This window comes from Microcaecilia unicolor, chromosome 1 (assembly GCF_901765095.1).
Source record: "Microcaecilia unicolor chromosome 1, aMicUni1.1, whole genome shotgun sequence".
NCBI lineage: Eukaryota > Metazoa > Chordata > Amphibia > Gymnophiona > Siphonopidae > Microcaecilia > Microcaecilia unicolor.
This window is the reverse complement of record NC_044031.1, coordinates 223,666,945-223,676,479: the sequence shown is the minus strand read 5'-3', so window position 1 is coordinate 223,676,479 and position 9,535 is coordinate 223,666,945.

The following is a 9,535-nucleotide window of genomic DNA, read 5'->3' as shown; positions in this document are numbered from 1 at the left end:
ACGCGGCAGATGGATTTTTTTTTTTTTTTTTTTTTGCCAAAATGTCCAAATCACTATTTTCAAAACCCAGTTTTAAGATGTTTTTCCATGCAGTTTGTATGTAGTGTGTCCAAATCACAAGAGGGAATATTGGGGCTGGATTTTGGCATTTATAAAATGTGGATTTTGTTCTTCCATAATGGATCAGTAAAACAGCCAGGGCAAAAAGTTAGACATTTTGGTCTACATCTGTTTCAATTGCAACGAAATCACAAAAAGGTGCCCTAAATGACCAGATGATCACTACAGAGATTAAGGCATAACACCCTCCTTTACTCCACCAGTGGTCACTGACCCCCTCCCTCCCCCAAAATATGAAAGAAACAGTATATACCAGACTTTATGTCAGCATCAGATGTTATGGCCAGTCCTATTAGAGCAGCAAACAGGTCCCTGTAGTAGCCTAGTGGTCAGTGCAGTGCACTGTAGAGAAGGGAACTCAGACCGATATCCCACTCTAACTTGTGGTGGAAAGTGTGAGCTGCACAAAACCCACCAAAAACCTACTGTACCCACATTGAGGTAACACTTGCAGCCATAAGGGCTATTGTAGTGGTATATGGTTGGATACAGTAGTTTTTTGGTGGGTTTTAGAGGGCTCAACATACAATGTAAGAGGGTAATGGTGAGATGTGTACCTGGATCTTTTATGTGAAGTCCACTGCAGTGCCCCCTAGGGTGCCCCACTGCTCTACTGGGATGTCTGTGGGACTAGTTTACTAAGAATGATGGCCCACTTTCTTGTGCATTTTTCCCTTGGACTTTTTTTTTTTTCAAAAATGGTCCAAAAAGATAGATGCACTGAGCACAAAAATATTGAGCAAATGGCCATTTTCGAAACAAACAGACAATTTTCTGTTCCGAAAATCAGTATGTTCACCCCTTGATTTTTGGACATTTTCAGCAAAATGTCCAAAATCAGATTTAGATGTCATATTGAAGATGCCCCTCCCCATCTTCCCCTTACTCTTTTGTTATGATAATAAAGGGGAATTTTGTAGTTATATTCTTTGCCAAAATATATCTGTAAATTCTGCTTATAAATTCCTTTGCAAAAAGTTAATACAAAATAGCTGACTGAGTTGAAATGGTATTTTATTTCTCATTGAAATCCACAATAGAAGTTCAATGAAATTGAATTACCTGCCACACTCAATCAAGCCCCACCAAGTGAAGTAAAAAAATAGCCATCAAGGCAATTCTTGCGGAAAAGACAGCTATCATAGATAAATGAACCATGGAAAAAGGTAAATGTTAGCCTCTTGATTACCACATTCATGCTTTGCATTACAAAATTTGTGCAGTGACTAGTGCAAGAACTGATGCAATAGACACAACTTAGAAAGCATAAGACCATACAGATGATAATTTTCTTGTCATGTAAGAGTAAAATTCCTTGGCTGCAAACTCAGATCTTAGATGTATATGGGATTACAGATATAGATGTAATGATTACAGCTTAACATAAAATAATAATGTGTAGAGCACAAAATGTTTTGTTAACTTGTAATTTGCTACTATTACTGCTACTACTAAAAAATGTTGAACATTTTCATAGTGCTACTGGGCATACGAAACACAAAATAGAGAGTCTCCGCATCCTGGAGCTTACAACCTAGACCAAGACAAACCATAGGACAATGTCTGAAAATTGCTTATTAGAGTAAAGTGGGTCAAACTGAGTAAGGGGTTTTGGATTTAATAGTCATCTTAACTGTTCTTTAAGCAGTATTTAAATTCAGTCAGAAATAGAAGAAGATATGCCAAGAAGGCCTTGAGTGATAATATACATAATTTAGAGATCACAATAGTGAAGAAGGCCATAGATTAGAGCAGCTTGCCTGAAGAAAGGAGGTCATAAGGAGGGCCATCTTGAGTCCTGGCACCTCTGCCTTCTAGCAGTGCTGGAAGGCAGAGTCACCATCTTTGATTCTGCCACTGTCCCAGCCAATAGCAAAGGGGGACTACTGCTGCCCGGGACCACTTTCATCCATGATCTATATCACAGGTAGGTCCTGGATAAGTAGGAGGGTAGATTCAGGGGTGCACCTAAAGGCCAGCAATTTGGAGCCTGTACCAAACAAAAACATGGAAGACTGTAAATGCTAGTAGCAGAAGCTGAAATGGGATGTCAAGGGCTAGGCTGGAAAGGAGCACAGGGCACCCAACCTCACCCAACTAAACGAGCACCAGAGTGCATCCATGGAGTGGGAACACAGGACACATTTGCAGAGCCTGGGAACACAGGTAGGATCCTGATGATGATGTTTTCTGTGTCTCTCCCACCCCCTATGTAGGTGGCGCAATGGGTGTGGAATGGTAGGACCCCCTCTTCTGTCACAGCAGTGATCTAAGAGAGACACCCAGAATGTTACAGGCAGGGCATCAACTTTGCAAGGGCCATGTTCTATCCCTATAGTATGGTATACTGGCTAGTGCACAGTTCTGGAAGCTCTCTCATTACAGGTTCAAATCCTGCTCATTTTCCTTTTGATATGGCCTCTTCCCAATCTCCCTGAAAGGCAAAAGAGGAACAAGTGCATCCTTTGAAGTAAACACTTGTCTTTGGCATTTCAGGCCTACCCTAACCTCAGATATTGCAGAGCACTTCCATTGTCTGGTTTCCTTTACCAATCTGGGTGTATGACTATGGCTTCTTCCAGGATCTGAAGTGGACAGTAAACAATAGCCATCTTCTCCTTCACAGTGGGATGTCAGGGCATTGATAGGGTATTGGTAGACAGTGGCAGTCCTCCTCATCTGTAAGAACAGAGTGCATATGAAAGGATATGTTCTGTGAGGGTGTGACAGCCTAACATGGTGGCTGTAGCAGTTGAGATATATGTTCTTACTTATTTTGCAGGTCCAAAGTCAGACTTCAAGGCAGAGGTAGGTCCCAACAGCCTGGATCAGGGACGTGCCAATCGGCAGGAGAGAGAGCAAGCTTCAGCAACAGAATTGGCAGCAGAGGGCTCCCGAGACCCACAGAGGCTCAGGAACAGCTAAGGGAGGAGATATCTGCAGGATTTATCCCTGGCACTTGTTCCACTCCCCCTCTCCCCGGGGTTTGGTGAGGCTGAGGATCATGATGAGGAGGTTGATGAAGGGCCACGGGGGTATTGGAGGGGAGCAGCCCAACACCAACACCAGGACTTCAGTCTTGCCTCTAAAATTCTGCATCAGAGCCAACTTATGAGTAGATTATCCCTGTAAAAACATCAAGCTGCTCCGACAGGCTGTGCAGCTGCAGCAGTGCAGTGCGGAGGTTCAAGAAAGTGGTTTGCAGAAGTTGTGGGAGATGTAGTGGAACTCCTGGGAGGCTTGGGGCACCTTTTTGATGCAGTTTGTGGATCACTGAAGGGACTTACAGACTAACCTGGAGAACCAGACCACTGTCTGACTTATCCTCCCTCCCCCCCCCCCCCCCCCGCAACCAGGGAGGCCAGTAGTCAGCCAGCAGCACCCTCAACACAACTAATAGCTGCCCACAGTGCATCCAGAAGCCAGGGTGCATGCCAGTCCCCACTGCATCAGGGAGAATGGGAGCAGCAGCCAAATATGGCCACCTCGTGACCACGGGTATAAGGCCAAGTGTTTTACAGAGCAACTAGGAGTCACACAGCCGAGCCACAGTCCAATCCTGGGTATGGTAACTGGCAGCAGAAGAGGGGAAACCCTATTATGTGGCCAAATATTGCTTCAGCAGCAGAAGTAGCTAATGCCTCACCATTTCTGACTCCAGTGAAGACTCAACAGGGTATAGATTGGACACTTGCTTGCCACCAGAGAGGACTGGACCTTCCACTGAGGCCAGAGGGAGGGGCAGGAGGGCTGTCCGCAAGCAGGAATGGGGAAGGGAGAGGGATGGATGAAAGCATGAGGGGTACAGAGTGTGCTGTGAGGCACATCATCATGATGTGGTGGTGGTGGAGAGGGGCAATGGGTTTACTACATTGGGAATAAAGCTTTTCTTACTCATGCATCAGAAACTGTGTTCAGAACTTCAGCACACACCTCTAACACAGAGATCATTACATTGGCCCCTGAATGAATAATTATCAAAAAGTACAATCTAGCCACATTAATACATCTTAGTGGGAAAGTTATCAATGTGAGCCACTGTTAAAATGGGTTCCTTTACCACTAACATACATTATTTTTACACAGGTCTCATTTTATGCAATGAGACCTAGTTACTCATAACCCAGGTTAACAGTAACATAACCCATCTTAGCCCATGTTGATAACCCCCCCCCCCCTTAATATGGCTAAATCTGTTTGAAAATTGTCCTCCAAAAGTAATGTAAGTCTTACATACAACATTTTTCTACAAACAAACCAAAAACGTTTAAAATCTATGCTAGACAATTTTAACACCTGCAACAAAATCACTGAATGAAACTGGGGCCTCAACACATATATAACGAGGAGTGGCTGGGTGGTGGACTTTGGTCCTGAGGAGCTGAGTTCGATTCCCACTTCAGGCACAGGCAGCTCCTTGTGATTCTGAGCAAGTCATTTAACCTTCCATTGCTCCAGGTACAAATAAGTACCTGTATATAATATGTAAGCCGCATTGAGCCTGCCATGAGTGGGAAAGCTCAGGGTACAAATGTAACAAATATATATATATATATATATTAATTACCGCAGAAAAAGACCATTCTGCTCAGAAATCCTTTCCAGACCACCAAGGATAGGTCCCACTTTTATTTACTTATTATATTTGTATCCCGCACTTTCCCACTAAAAGCATTCTCAATATGGCTTACATAGTAATAGGTAACACAGAAATTTGTTATGTAAAGTAGGAAATTAAGTATAACATAATAGAAGGATGGATGGGTAGTAAATGGATGGGTAGGTAGGTAGAGACAGGTGATAGAGAGAGGAGGGTAAGGTGGGAGATAGATTCTGGGTCAATGTCGTTTTCTCTTTAGTATATGTAAGGTAGATGGGTTCATGAGATTAATCTGGGTCTTTTGGGTAGGCTTGTTTGAATAGATGGGTTTTTACTTTTCAGCCAAAGAGTTCAACTACCCGCATGAAATTTTCTTATTCAGGGTAATCTTCCTCTTTTAAGCAGACATATCGTCCGTTTGGACTTCTTCAGATATGTCCTCCAGGTTTTTTCATTTTTAGGAAAATATCTTCTTTTTCTTTGTTGTGCCTATGACCAACATATCTACTCACATAATGAGAGAAACCATCTCTGGCCTATTAGTCTGTTTCCCTGCTGGCTGAATCTGGCAAAGGAATTTTGGTTGTGTAGCACAACCTTAAGCAGAAATTTCAGAAACCAGTCAAGTTGTTGAGGGATAGCCGCTCTTCCGATAAATATGCTTGAGCTTGAGTATGCTTGAGCTCAGACTCAGTCAAACACAAATCTGGGAATTTTTGAAAAGTAGATTATTGTCTATTGCTATACTATAAATCACTCAGGGCTCCTTTTACAAAGACTCGTAGGCACCTATGCACATCCAACACACGTCAAAAATTGGCACTACCACCCAGCTATTGCATGCTTCGGGTGGCAATTTCATTTTTGGTGCATGCCCAAAGCAGGTGGTAGAAAATATTTTCTATTTTCTACCTCAGGGCCCTTACCTGGAGATAATCGGTAGTGCTGCACACTTACCACCCAGTTAGTGTGTGAGACCTTACCACTAAGTCAATGGGTGACGTTAAGGTCTCAGGCTGAAAATGGACACTCACTGGTTTTCACTTTGTCGCATGCCCATTTTCTGGCACATTAAAAAATCCCCTTTTTACCAGGTGCGCTCAGGAAATGGACCAGCATGTGTCCAAAACACACGCCTACACCAATGCAGGCCACTTTTGGGTGTGCCTTAGTAAAAGGGCTCCTCACTGTTTGATGTGGTTCATTATCTAAAAACCATTTACACATTTGCTATGATTAAATATTTCTTTATTTTTTGTGTTCTCTTTTTTCTATCTGAAAATATGATAACCCTAGTCTACCTCCTTCCACTCTATGATCTTGGGTGCCTCCAACACCTATCTTTCCCATGCCAAAGCTTTGTGATAATCTAGGTAGACGGCAATACTAGTATGGCTATTCCCTAAGGGGCCCTTTTACTAAAGGGTTGGCACAGAGCAACAGGCTTGCCATGTGCCAATCCGGAACTACCGCAGGACCTGGTGGTACTTCCCACCCCCAGCGCATGCCATTTCTGGCGCTACAAAAATAGTATGTGGGTCTCTGTAGGGACTTATAGCAGTGGCATAGCTATGGGGGGCAACGGGGGCCTGAGCCCCACAAATTGGCTCTGGGGCCCCCGGTTTGGTTGTCAGGGGTCCTGCCTCATCTCCTGTTTCCAGTTGCGCCATGCATGCTGTCGTTTTAATGAAATGGCGGTGGCGGCGGCGGGGGGGGCGGAAAAGGCGGCGTTCGGAAGTGGAGGCGGCAGAAGAAGGGGGTAAGAAACGGTGGGGGAGGGGTGATGGCTGGGGGAGATGGGCTAAAATGTGTGCTCCACACTTTGGGCTCTGCCCCCCCTCCCGCCGAGGTCTGGCTATGCCCCTGACTTACAGACTAACCCGGAGAACCCCCTCGCAATTGCCACCAGGGAAGCCAGCAGTCAACCAGCAGCACCCTCAATATAGCTAACATCTGTCCACAGTGCATCCATAAGCCAGGGTAATCAAGCGGTAATCAAGCTGCCCGGTTACCGCCGGGTTAGCATGGAAGCCCTTACCACCACCTCAATGGGTGATGGTAAGTGTGCCCCCCAAAATGGCCGCACAGCAAGTGCCATTTCTTTTCAACAAACAAAGGCAGCCTTTTACCCGTTGCGGTAAAAGGAGGCCTCAATGCAAGTCAAAAACACATGCTGATGGTAACAAAGGCCCCCTTTTACCGCAGCTTAGTAAAAGGACCCCTAAACATCTGGCTTCCTTGATTCCTCGCTTAGGGCCCCTTTTACAAAGCTACTAAAAGGGGCCCTGGGATTTGAGGTGCACCAAGGCCCCCTTTTACCACAGCAGGTAAAAGGCTTAAAAAAAGCAAACGGCCATGCGGTAAGTGAACTACTTGTTGCATGCCCATTTCCCAGGGAAGCTCTTACTGCCACCTATTTTAAAGGTGGTAGTGGCTCCAGTGCTAACCTGGCGAACCAGGCATCATGCAGGGCTGCCAAATTACTACTGGGTAAGTCCCCGGCAATAAAAAATAAACAGTATTTTTTAAGCACTGGAAATGGTGCATACTAGGAGCAGATACTACTGCTGGGCTCCTGTGGTAGCCTGGCAGTAGTGCCAAATGATGCACGGGTACTGGTGCTTTGTAAAAGGGGCCCTTAGTTTACTAGACAGACTCAATTACTTGTTAAGAGAAGCATATATACAGAGAGAGAGAGAGAGAAAAAAAAAGAAATATGTTTTGACAGGAAATTGTACTATGCAGTGAAAAGAAAATTAGGACGTAACACATTTTATAAAGGTGAGCTAGGAAATTTCAGTTTCCAGATTGCCTGAATCATAAAAATCAGTGAAAAAATCGGGTAATCTGAATAGCAATCAACATTTAATTATTCACTGGAGAAAATCCCAAATTTGATGTATTTTAGTCTCAGAGACTTGTAAAAGGAAATAAAATGAACCTTGCACATGCTAGGAAGCAATTAAACCAGTGCAGTCAACACATTCACACTGCAAATATACCCCGCAGCAGTAAATCAGCAGCATAATTTATTGTTTCTGCAGGATGGTATCACATATCACTGCCAATGTCTGCGGGAGAAAGCAACCAATCCAAAAATGTGTAGTGCTGTGAATCGGCAGTGTCCTACCATGAATTACAAAACACAGATCACATAAAAGCATTATTAGCATAACAGACACGCATTAGTGCATTGTAATAGTCATGATTTATAAAACTTATCTCCCATCAGTTTTTCAAGCCTCACAGTAATATATACTACCCAGGGAAATGTCTTTTAATCATTTACTTCAGCTGTGCAACCAGAGAAAAGTATATATATAAAAAAAAGAACAGAAAACCTGCAAAAGAACAAAAAAAGAGACTATAGGCTATGAAAAATGATTGACAAGTTTCAGCCTTACACAAGTGAATTAAGGGCTGACTCCCAAATTCTATATATGGTGCCTTAAGTCGTGCCTGCTAATTTGTCTGCATGGCCAAATTGCATGCACAACTTAATTGATTAACAAGCCAATCAGTGCTAATAATTGGTACTTAACAACCAATTAGCAGCACTAATTGGCTTTAATTAGAATTAACACTCACAACTTTCTAGGCATATTCTATAACACAGTGCACATAAATTCTAATGCACACAGTCAAAAAGGGGATGTGACCATGGGCATGGAATGAGCGGGTGTCAGCATTTCAAAAAACTATGCACACTATTATAGAATACACACAATCTGCACCTAACTTAGGCACAGGTAATTAGGCCTGGTTTTAGGTGACCTAAACAGGTGCACCTAAATTTTAGTCTAAAGAATGGAACTTGAGCGTATTCTATAATTGACGTGTAACTTTAGGCATAGTTTATAGAATCATGGTAACCACGTGGTTTTTCAGCCCTGATTTTTAAGGCGCCATATATAGAATTCCTCCCTGAGTCACTACAGTTGTGTTATGGTGCTTGTAAATTGTTGCCAACTCCATTTTTCTTTTTCCAAGTGAGGTTGATTCACTGACAGTAGCATGTGTTTCTATGTTGAAGGCGAGTCAGCTTTTAAGGAGACTTTTATATAGTCATTGTCGCGTGTAATTATGGTCGCACATGCATGTATATGTCCTGTTATAAAGGGTAAAGTGCTGTGGATTTGATATACTGCCTTTCTGTGGTACAGTCAAACTGGTTTACATTTATTATATACATGTACTTTCTCTGTCCCTAGTGGACTCAAAGTTTAAGTTTTTGAACTTGATCAATGTAAAAGTATACGCTGTAACATGGTGGTATATACTTGCTGGTATGGAATTGTTTAGGTATTTTTAAGTGCTTGATGGCAATACTTGTGAAACAACAATGGATGATTGTAGAAGCACATTTGTTTTGATTGTCTTATATTCTGTTTGGAATGTTTATGTATGTTGTTATGGAAGCCACTTAGGGCCCTGTTTACTAAGCAGCGTTATAGGCACATTAATGTTTTTAACGCACGTTAACCATGTCTGCGCCTGCAATATCCCTATAGGTGCCTACATGGTTAGCGCGCACACTAAGTGTAGGCATGCTAAAAACACTAACACACCTTAGTAAAGAGGGCCCTTAGGTTTAAAGTGGGTTATAAGTTTGTAAAATAAATAAATATGTCTACAAGGACAGTACTTGGATGGGCCGTGGGAAGAGTTTGCAAGTATGCATGTCCTATATAATAATTGTCACCTCCAACGTTCTGACTTGCCTGGGACCGTGGCTCATTCCTAGTTGGTCTGCTAGGCTCCGTAGATCAGGCTGACATCACCATAGCCATTATGATGTCAACTTCAGAACCCGGA